Genomic DNA, 11253 nt, shown 5'->3' with positions numbered 1-11253 from the left:
AAGCTATTCGTGTCCGTTTGCCAAAGAGTACTTCAGGCAGGGAGATCTGAAAACTTTCAGCTACGCCAAAAGTTGGGAGAGGGATGGATTTCCGTCAGGAAAATTAGGTTGGGGCAAAGGGAAGGAACTGGTCTGCGAAGGCAGCCTCAAAAGAGAGAGAGCAGCTGCCGGCTCTGCCAGGGTCGAGCGCACGTGATGTAATGCCGGGAGGTGGAGTATGCAGATTTAAGACAAGGAGCCTTTGGGGCCATGTTTACTGGAAAAATGTGTATGGTTATCTGCTGTTACCAATAGTAAGATATATAGCACAAAAATCTCGTTTTTCATGTCAGTACTTGTAGATAAAGGCCAATTAGAGTCGTTTCAGGAGTGACCCCAACCTTAGAGTGGTGTGCGCAGGAGCGGGTATTGCTGTGTTCTGTTACAGTTCATACTTACCTGGCAGGGGAGATACCATGATCACGAAGGTGGTTTTCCCAGGGCGAGGCTTATCCATTGCACTCTGGATGTGCTGACCTCTGCGATTTCCCCAAATGTGGGAAACTCGACTGCATAATTTGTGGTAGTGGGGACTGCGTTCGCGCTCTCCCCTGTATGAATTGTTGAACCAGTAGAAATTTGTTAACTTTTTTTTTCTGAATAGTTAAGGCAAACTATGGTGGTAAGGTCTTGTCTTGACTTTTGGGTGCAAGAGTTTTTTTAGGTATTTTACTTCAGAGGGGAAGAAAGAAGCAAACAGCAGGATTCGTTTATTTTTTTAACTTAAAGGTTTTATTTATTTATTCATAGAGGCAGAGGGAGAAGCAGGCTCCGTGCAGGGAGACCGGCATTGGGAATTCGATCCAAGGGTCTCCAAGATCAGGCTCTGGGCTGAAGGCAGCGCTAAGCTGCTGAGCTGAGCCTGCTGAGCTGAGCCACGTGGGCTGCCGGCAAGCAGGCTCTGACTCTCCCCCCTCCCCCCAGGTTATGATTTGTTAATACTTTGGTCGTTTGGGGAGAAGTAGATTTTTTTTTTTAAGATTTTATTTATGAGAGAGACAGAGAAGCAGGCTCACCATGGGGAGCCCGATGTGGGACTCCATCCTATCCAGGGGCTCCAGGATTATGCCCTCAGTCAAAGGAAGGCGCTCAACCACTGAGCCACCCAGGCTTCCTCATATTTTACATCTTTGTAGTCATTTTTAACATTCTATACTCGAATACGACATATTCAGCCCATTCTTTTGTAAGTCATTTGAACCTACTTTCCTTCCCTCCTTCCTTCCTTCTTTCCCTCTCTCCTTCCTTCCCTTTCTTTTCTTTTTTTTTTATTGGAGTTCAATTTGCCAACCCATATAGTATAACACCCAGTGCTCATCCCGTCAAGTGCCCCCCCCTCAGTGCCCATCACCCAGTCACCCCAACCCCTTGCCCACCTCCCCTTCCACCACTCCTTGTTTGTTTCCCAGTTAGGAGTCTCTTATGTTCTGTCACCCTCACTGATGTTTTCACTCATTTTCTCTCCTTTCCCCTTTATTCCCTTCCACTATTTTTTATATTCCCCAAATGAATGAGACCACATAGTGTTTGTCCTTCTCTGATTGACTTACTTCACTCAGCATAATATCCTCCAGTTCCGTCCACGTCAAAGCAAATGGTGGGTATTTGTCATTTCTAATGGCTGAGTAATATGCCATTGTATACATAGACCACATCTTCTTGGGATAAGTAGATCTTGTTACCAAAATTTGTATCTCATTTTGTCACTTTCTAACTTTATTCGCTTTATGTTTTTTATTTTTTTAAGTTTGTTTGTTTATTTATGAGCGAGAGTGAGAGAGAGAGGCAGAGACCCAGGCAGATGGAGAATCAGGCTCCATGCAGGGAGCCCGACGTGGGACTCCATCCTGGGACTCAAGCATCACGCCCTGGGCCGAAGGCAGGCACCAAAACCGCTGAGCCACCCAGGGATCCCGTTTTTTATTTTTTAAAGATTTTATTTATTCTTGAGAGACACAGAAAGAAAGATGCAGAGACATAGGCAGAGGAAGAAGCAAGCTTCCTGCAGGGAGCCCAGTGTGGGGACTTGATCCCAGGACCCTGGGATCATGCCCTGAGCTGAATGAAGGCAGAAGTCTGCTCAACCGCTGAGCCACCCAGTCACCTCTACCCAGGCGTCCATCGCTTTGATTTTTTGGAAAGCTTCTCTTGTTCTTTTTTTTCTTTTTTTTTTTTTTAAGATTTCATTTATTTATTCATGAGAGAGACAGAGAGAGAGAGGCAGAGACACAGGCAGAGGGAGAAGCAGGCTTCATCCGGAGAGCCCGACGTGGGACTCGATCCTGGGTCTCTCGGATCACGCCCTGGGCCGAAGGCAGTGCCAAACCGCTGAGCCACCCAGGCTGCCCAGCTTCTCCTGTTCTTTTAAGCTCCTCGAAGACCTTGCTGTGTTAACGTACATAAACTCACATGCTCATTCTTATGCAATGACTGCTTTTTCTTCACCGAGTTGAAGAGTGCATACTTCAACATTTAATTTTCTTTTGTGAAGCCACCTGGTGTTGCAAACTACCAGCGAATTCAGGATTGACTTAAACATGTAGGTACTGTAGGTAGGGTGCCTAAAGCATTTTTAAAATCAAAGAAAAAGTGAATTCTTAGGTAGAAGAATATGTCACTTAGGGGGTGCTTGGCTGGCTCAAAGTATATGCAGCTTTGGGTCTTGGGTTCAAGAGTTCAGAGCCCCATGTTGGGAGCAGAGTTTGCTTTTTATTTTTATTTATTTTTAAAGATTTTTATTTATTCATGAGAGACACAGCACGCGAAAGAGGCAGAGAGACACAGGCTGAAGGAGAAGCAGGCTCCCTGCAAGGAACCTGATGTGGGACTCCCATCGTGGATCCCGGGATCACACCCTGGGCCAAAGGCAGATGCTCAACTGCTGAGCCACCCAGACGTCCTAGAGTTTGCTTTAAAAAAAAAAGGAAATGTCATATAATAATATATTCATCTTATCAGTGTAGTCACGCAGTTTTTATTATTATTTTTTAAGATTTTATTTATTCATGAGAGACACATAGAGAGGCAGAGATATAGGCAGACGGAGAAGCAGGCTCCATGCAGGGAGCCTGATGCAGGCCTTGATCCTGGAACCCTGGAATCACACCCTAAGTCAAAGGCAGGCGCTCAACCACTGAGCCAACCAGGCGTCCCAGGAATAGTTTTAATCATACTATATATTCAGGTTTGTATGCTGCTTTTATGGCATGGTACATTATACAATTTAGGCTTCCCTCTCATTCTTAACAAACTTGAAGTTGTTTTTATAATTAACCCTAACCCTAAAATTAGAGATCTAGACATTGAAAGATAAATCAGGGAAAAATTGTTTTTAAATAATTTAAAAATATGTATCATATGTCACCTCTACTCTGACCCCACTCACACATAATAACTTAAAGCACTTCTTAAGATGATTGTAAAATTATAGGGAAAAAAATACTAGAAATTACCCAAGAGGGATGCCTAGCAGACTCAGTCATTAGAGCATGCAACTCTTGATCCTCGGGGTTGTGAGCTGGAGCTCCATATTGGTGTACAGTTTACTTAAAAACATTTTTTTAGGGATGCCTGGGTGGTTCAGCGGTTGAGCATCTGCCTTCAGCTCAGGGTCTGATCCCAGGGTTCCTGGATTAAGGCCCGCATCAGGCTCCCTGCATGGAGCCTGCTTCTCCCTCTGCCTGTGTCTCTGCCTCTCTCTCTGTGTCTCTCAGTAATAAATAAATAAAATCTTTAAAAATAAAACCACGTTTTTATTTAGGGATGCCTGGGTGGCTCAGTGGTTGAGTGTCTGCCTTCCATGATGCCACAGTCAGGATAGATTCTCTCATCGGACTCCCCACTGAAAACTGCTTCTCGCTCTGCCTGTGTCTGTGTCTCTGCCTCTCTTTCTCTATGTCTCTCATGAGTAAATAAATAAAATCTTTAGAAAACAAAACAAAACCCACACATTAAAAAAAATTAAATAAATAAAAATAACCCTAAGAAATCATCAGTTACTTACAAAGATAAATCAACAAGGTTGTTCATATATATGAACAGTGGCAATAAAATAGAAGCAATATAATATTGATTATAGTTATCTGTGATCCAATGTATATACCAAAAGGAATAGAAAACATAGTGTGAGGTTTAATCCTATTAAAATATATATTCATATTGAAATTACCATGTTGAATATCAAAGTGTTAACAGTGGTAATTTTGTAGAGGATTGTGGTTTAATGTTTTAAAAATATTTTTCTGTCTTTTCCAAATTATCTGCAAGGGACATTTATCACTATTGTAATATTGTAATATACAATATTAATATTGTAATTTAAAATATCCTCAAAAATTTAAATAAAGCAAAGTTTGTTTGTTTTTTTTAATCACATGTGCTGGGTACCTGGCTGGCTCAGTTGGTAGGTAGATCATGCAACTGTGGTTTTGAGGATGTGAGTTCAAGTCCCATGTTGTGCACAGAGATGACCTAAAGAAAAAAAAATCACGTATACTAATTACTGAGGGAAATACCAATGAAGGGTAGCAGAATATGCCACCCCAAAATAGGCCACTTTGACATAAGGATTCTTTTGAGCTAAAAGCACTTGAAAAACAGCAGATATAAGGGTAGGTTCTGACCTCCCCTCTTCCTGAGATTAAGAGATAAAACTCCCATGTAGAAGATGTCCTCCTTATAACAGGGAAAAAGAAATGTTCCCAGAGAAGGGGATTCAAACCTGAGAGAATTCTGTACATACCTTGTTAAAAAGAATTTATGTCTGTGTAAAGCCCCCCCATATATGTTACTTTTCCACAATTTCCTCAAAAAACAAAAAAGAAAACACGATTGCCTCTCTTTGTTCAACCTAATACAAAAGCTTTTCATAAGTTTTGCCATTTATTTAGGTCTTCATTTCAAGAGCTTCTGTGTTAGGTAAATTTCTGTTAAAAAAATTTGTTTTAATCCTTTTAGACTGCTACACAGTCGATGCCAAATTAATTCTTAGGTCCAGCCAGAGATGCTAACAGGGCCGAGGTAAAATTTTGCCTCTACACCATCAAAGCCTTTGATACTACAGTTGCTGCACACACGGTCGTTTTGCCTAACAGCACCTGGCCAGCAAGGAGCAGAAAGGAAAATAGTGTCCTCTGGTTTTGTTGTCCAAAAAAAAGGGAGGGGCACTCGGTTTGTAATCAAATCCAGGCCATTTCCCTTTGTGCCAAAAACTGCAGACTCACACCTGTCCTGGAGCGTGGCCGGGCTGTGAGTGGAGGGGCTTGAGCCTGCATTTCACCTGCATTCTCTTATTCCGTCCTCACAGAAGCCTTGTGAGGTAGGCAAACAGTATTTTCTTTACAATTTAGGGGAATGGAGGCTGTGTAGTCGTTCTCTGCCGGCCGCAGGCCACTGCCTCCCAGACTTGTATAATCCAAACTTGCCCACGCTGGGGTAAACAAAGAATTTAAAAAAACTCCCCAGCTACACTTGTTCGGCATCATCTTTTTTTTTTTTTCTTTCCCGGCATCATCTTTTGAATCGTTGCGAGGCATAGCTAGAACGAATTTATCCCTTTCTCCAACAAAGTGACGTCAAGAATGACGACGAGACAAGGGGCGGGCATATGGAGATGAAGGGCGTGGTGACTGCGTGTTCGAATTCATTTTCCATGAGGCAGAATTTCCTCTACATATCCGCTGGTGTGCCCTGGTCAGTGTCATCTGAGTAACCTTGCAGTTTGGAACTGAAGGCCTAAAGGACTCGGAATATAATTGACCGTTACTGTATAGTGTGTTGAGGATGAGGGTGAAGTACCAGGCATGTTCCTCACCTCATACTTACCTGGCAGGGGAGATACCATGATCACGAAGGTGGTTTTCCCAGGGCGAGGCTCATCCATTGCACTCCGGATGTGCTGACCCCTGCGATTTCCCCAAATGTGGGAAACTCGACTGCATAATTTGTGGTAGTGGGGGACTGCGTTCGCGCTTTCCCCTGGTAAGTGTTGTCAAAGATAGAACAGTCTCTTGATATTTCCTGTGCTGGTTTCCACGGTTTAATACATTCTGCTACATTTATCTCTATGAACTTGGTGTTAGGGGTCTCTGGGTGGCTTTGTTTATACCTATCAACTTGGTGTTACGGGTCCCTGGGTGGCTCAGTGATTCAGCATCTGTCTTTGACCCCAGGGTCCTGGGATTGTGTTCCATATTGGGCTCTCTACATGAGCCTGCTTCTTTCTTGCCTGCCTCTTTTTCTCTGTCTTTCGTGAATACAATAATTTTTTAAAAAGTAAAAATAATTGAGTGATAATTTAGCTTTTAGTTTTTGGGGCACTAGTTTTCTACTGAGGAGCGAAGAGCTGCATATGTTAGTGAAGTGTGTTTGTATTTAGAATTTTCCAGAGAGGCTGCAAAGTCAAAGATTTTTTTAACATTTTTTTTATGAGGGAGGGAGGGAGGGAGGGAAGAAGGTCAGGTGGGGTGCAGAGAGAGAGAAGCAGGCTCCATGCAGGGATCCAGATGTGGAACTCCTGGATCATGCCCTGGGCTGAAGGCAGGCACTAAACCGCTGAGCCACCCAGGGATCCTGCTCAAGGATTGTTATAAAAATTTTTACCTAAGGGCACCTGGGTGGCTCAGTAGTGTAGACTACTTTGGCTATGATCATAATCTCCTGGTCCTGGGATCTAGCTGCAATATCCAACCCCCCACCCCACCCCACCCCCATTCCTGGCTCACTGGAGTCCACTTGTCCTCCCTCTTCCTCTCCCCCTCCCCCTCCTTGTGCGCCCTCCTGTTCTCTCCTTCCCTCTCTCAAATAAATAAAATCTTAAAAACAAAACAAAACAAAAAACTGTTTTACCCTGCTCTGCAGTGTTGATTGTGAACCCTGGATAACATTTTGAGGCCCGCTACTCCTTAAAGATTAGTTTCTTAGAATTGGGGCACTGGGTGGCTTAGTCTGTTAAGCGATTATGTGTCTGCTTTCTGTTCAAGTCATGGTCTCCGGGTAGGGATGGAGCCCTTCATTGGGCTCCCTGCTCAGCAGGGGAATCTGTTTCTCCCTCTCCCTCTCCTGCTCATGCTCTGTTTCTCAAATGAATAAATAAAATCTTAAACAAACAAAAAGAATAAGTTCTGATGATTATTGGGGAAAAAGAAGGACAGCTAGAAATACTAAGGGAGTGAATGTTAGTGTGTAAATAATGAACACAAGCTATGCTTCAATCCTCAAGAGATGTGCGTATTCTGGAGCTTTAGGAAAAAGTAATCATGTAAACACTAAGTGGGTCTCAGGGTTTTATTGGCTTTATTTGAACTTTCTTTTTTTTTTTTTTAAAGATTTCATTCATTCATTCATTCATTTATGAGAGACACACCGAGAGAAGCAGAGACATAGGCAGAGGGAGAAGCACACTCCTGGCGGGGAGCCTGATTCAGGACTTGATCCCAGGACCCCAGGATCACGACCTGAGCAGAAGGCAGATGCTCAATCACTGAGCCACCCAGGTCTCCCTGTGTAAATACAATTAAGTAAAAATAAGGAGATCAAGAATCATTAAGAAGGCTATATTACTAGGGGAAAAAATAGGGGTACCTGGGTGGTGCAGTTGGTTGAGTGTCCACTCTTGGTTTCAGCTCAGGTCATGATCTCAGGTCGCAGGATCGAGCCTTGAGATTCTCTCTCTCTCTCCCTCTACCCCTCCCACTGGTTCTCTCTCTCTCTCTCTCAAACAAATCTTAAAAACAAAAAACAGGAAATAATGAGTGTTGGTGAGGATCTGGAAAAACTGGAACTTTTGTGTACTTGTGGTGGGAATGCAAAATGGTATAGCCAGTACAGAAAACAGTATGGCAATTCCTCAAAAAATTAAACATAGAATTATCATGTGAGGGGTGCCTGGGTAGTAGCTCAGTTGGTTAAGCACCCAAACCTTGGTTTCAGCTCAGGTCATGATCTCAGGGTTGTGAGATCAAGTCCTGCATCAGGCTCCACAAAGAGAGTGGAGCCTGCTTGGGATTCTCCCTCCCTCTCTCCCTCTGCCCTTCCCTGTCAAAAACAGAAAGAACAAATAATTACCATGTGATCCAGGAATCCTGCTTCTTGGGTATATAGCCAAAAGAATTGAAAGCAGGTATTTGAAGAGACTGTACACCAAAATGTCCATAGCAGCATCATTTACAACAGTCAAAGGTAGAATCCACCCAAGTGTCCATTGATGAATAGATAAGCAAAATGTATATACCTTAAATGAAATATTACTCATCCTTAAAAAGGAAAGAAATTCTGACATAAGCTTCCTGGCTGGTGAAGACCTACTAAATGTGTTAGCCTTCTTGGCTTTTTATTTTGCTTCACCCCTTTTCACACTCTTCTCTCCATGTAACACTTAGTTATGTCCCTGATCTGTATGTTTGTTGATTCATGTGGATGGGGCTTCCCTCTCTTATCACCTGTCTGTGGAGCACTGGCATGGTACCTCTTGTCTGTCCTGCTAGACCAACCATTGTGATGGCGAGGATCCAATTTTAGGTGTCTTAAACAATACCTGTCACATTTGAGGACACATGGTAGGTATACCACAAACACTTGACTTGACTGTGATGGTCATGTATGAATGCCACACATGAAAAGTTAAAATTTCTCTGCATGGATTTGATTGTGCATACTAACAGAGCTGGCTTGGTGCTGGGCACAGTTCTAAGCACTTTACACATACTACCTCATTCAAGCCTCTCATTATTGGTTATTGTTATCTCCATTTACAGATGAAGAAATTGAGGCCTATCAAGGTTAAAAAATTTCTCCAAGGTCACAGTTACAGAGGTGATAGGGCCAGGACCAGAGTTTATTGTTATCTCCATTTACAGATGAAGAAATTGAGGCCTATCAAGGTTAAAAAATTTCTCCAAGGTCACAGTTACAGAGGTGATAGGGCCAGGACCAGAGTCTAAACTGAACCTCACCCATTATGCTATACTGTCTATATCCCCATGTAGTAACTACATTTGTGTACTAACCTTTCAAAATTAATAGGTACCTAGTTATCCTAATGATACAACTAATATGTATATTTCTAATTTTACTTCCCAGGAGCCATCACTTTTTAGTCCTGAGAATTAATGCTATTGGTTTTTCAATTTCACCAGTAATATTAAACCAAAAATTAATCTTGTAGAGTTTCAGTAATTATTCCCCTAATCCTGTTCATTAGAAATAAAAGTGGACAGGTAGAGAAAGAAATATGAAAGAATCTAAGTTGCTTCATTGCATTTCTGATTGAGTTAAAATAAGAATGTTGCTTTCTTTTGAAACAGGATGTCTCGGGCTGTTCATCTTCCAGTCCCCTGTCCTGTTCAGCTTGGTTCCTTAAGAAATGACTCCTTGGAAGCTCAGCTTCATGAATATGTCAAACAAGGGAACTATGTGAAAGTGAAGAAGATTCTCAAGAAAGGTAAATACTTAAAAATTGCAGATGTGACTTGGTTTGCATTTCTGAATAGTGTTGGAAGGAAAATCAGGTACATCATAAAGGTATGAGTTCTTGGGGAAATTAAAAGTTAATTTAGAGATAAGATGTTCCCTACCAATGCAGTCATTGCTCAATAAAGGCCTTAAATTGTTGTTTGGAGACTGTTTTGTTTTGTGCTAGGGAACCATAAGGTCTTCCAACTGTTAGGCGCCTAAAATTTCTCCTCAGGCCCCAGCCACCCACTTAATTCTGCCTGATTCCTGTTTCTCCTTTAATCTACACCATCTGCTGAGTCTTCTGAAGCCTGTGGTGGATTGAGGAGACCAGCTTTCATGGCTTTCCCCTTTGCTCCTCCCAGGGACTTGGTGCTTTTGTTTCCAGGGTTTTTTTGCTGGATGTTACAGGCAGCTCAGCCTACAAGGCAGATGGAAATAGCAAATGTAGCTTAGGCAATCTTCAAAAGAACAAACACTAAACCATACATGGACAAAACCTCTGCTGGTATTTAGCCCTTGATGTGTAGACCCAGACCTGCTTTTTTTTTTTTTTTTTTTTTTTTTTTTTTTAGAATAACTGGAAGTCCTGCTGAATTTCCCCTCTCCCTTCTTAGTATAGAGGGAGAGGTTTATGAAGCTTTTCTCAGCTGTTTGTGAAACAGTCAGGGTGACCTAATTTATCTGCAGTGTTTCTCCATTTGCTTCAGAAAGGTAATTCCAATTTTTGCAGGATCCAACTATCCCACAAAATAATTCATTCAGAAAGTTCTCAAGTGTTTCCATGTACTACTCCTAGAGTCTATAGATGAAGTAGTTGACAGTGAGTTCAATAATTTATTTGAAAGATCCTGTTGGTTTTTTTCACCCTCAAAACTTTGCATTTTATTCCATAACACATTCATATGTGTGTTAACATAAAAATGGATGTTTACAGTAGGTATACTACAACTTCTAGTGTCTGTCTATTCAAACTCTCCAGTGTGAAAAGCAGAGTATTCAAATATTTATTATATCTTAGACATCTGAATGTTCTGCATCTTCAAATTCTTTCTACTAAGCTAGAGCAGGGAAGAGCTTGACAGGTATAACTAGATCTCAAAGCAGGATTTTGTCCGTGTCTGGGAATTTCATCAAAAGCCTCAGAGTGGAGAACAAGGGGTGACAAGTTTCCCCACAGTCTAAAGCAGGACTTAGTAGGAGATGCCTAAAATGGTCCTTGGACCTTCAAGTCCATCACCCACCTCAAGCCTATCTAGGAGAAGGCAGTGGAGTAGTGGTGAGGGTGTCAGTGGAAAGATTATTTTTTTAAAGATTTATTTATTTTAAAGATTTTATTTATTTATTCATGAGAGACATACAGAGACAGAGACACAGACAGAGGGAGAAGCAGGCTCCTCGCAGGGAGCCTGATGCAGGAATCAAACCCCAGACCTGAGGTCATGCTCTGAGCCAAAGGCAGACGCTTAACCACTGAGCCACCCAGACATCCCAAAGATTTATTTATTTGAGAGAGAGAGCGCACAGAGGGAGAGGGAGAAGCAGACTCCCTCCTGAGCAGGGAGCCTGATTCGGGACTTGATCCTCGGACCCTGGGATCACAACCTGAGCTGAGGGCACACTTAACCAACTGAGCCACCCAGGAGCCCTGGAAAAGATTCTTTAAAAGACATTCATAGGACATTCCCATCTTAAAGCCAAATAAGAGGTCCTTCAGGTGAACCCACGGAGATAATTGTAGCATTTGCAGTCAGGATAGTTGGG

General features: G+C 42.3%; 2 non-coding genes across 2 annotated transcripts; both read left to right on the top strand.

The window, feature by feature from the left end:
• The first annotated feature begins 430 nt into the window (after positions 1–430).
• Positions 431–592, top strand: LOC129518224 (U1 spliceosomal RNA). The gene has a single exon (XR_008666149.1). It is a non-coding gene; the product is annotated as a U1 spliceosomal RNA (small nuclear RNA).
• A 5262-nt stretch (positions 593–5854) lies between these two features.
• On the top strand, positions 5855–6018 carry LOC129518093 (U1 spliceosomal RNA). Its single transcript, XR_008666120.1, has one exon. It is a non-coding gene; the product is annotated as a U1 spliceosomal RNA (small nuclear RNA).
• The last annotated feature ends 5235 nt before the right edge of the window (positions 6019–11253 follow it).

This window comes from Nyctereutes procyonoides, unplaced genomic scaffold, assembly GCF_905146905.1.
Source record: "Nyctereutes procyonoides isolate TBG_1078 unplaced genomic scaffold, NYPRO_anot_genome, whole genome shotgun sequence".
NCBI lineage: Eukaryota > Metazoa > Chordata > Mammalia > Carnivora > Canidae > Nyctereutes > Nyctereutes procyonoides.
The sequence above is the reverse complement of the archived record's forward strand: the minus strand, read 5'-3'. Positions and strand labels throughout refer to the sequence as shown.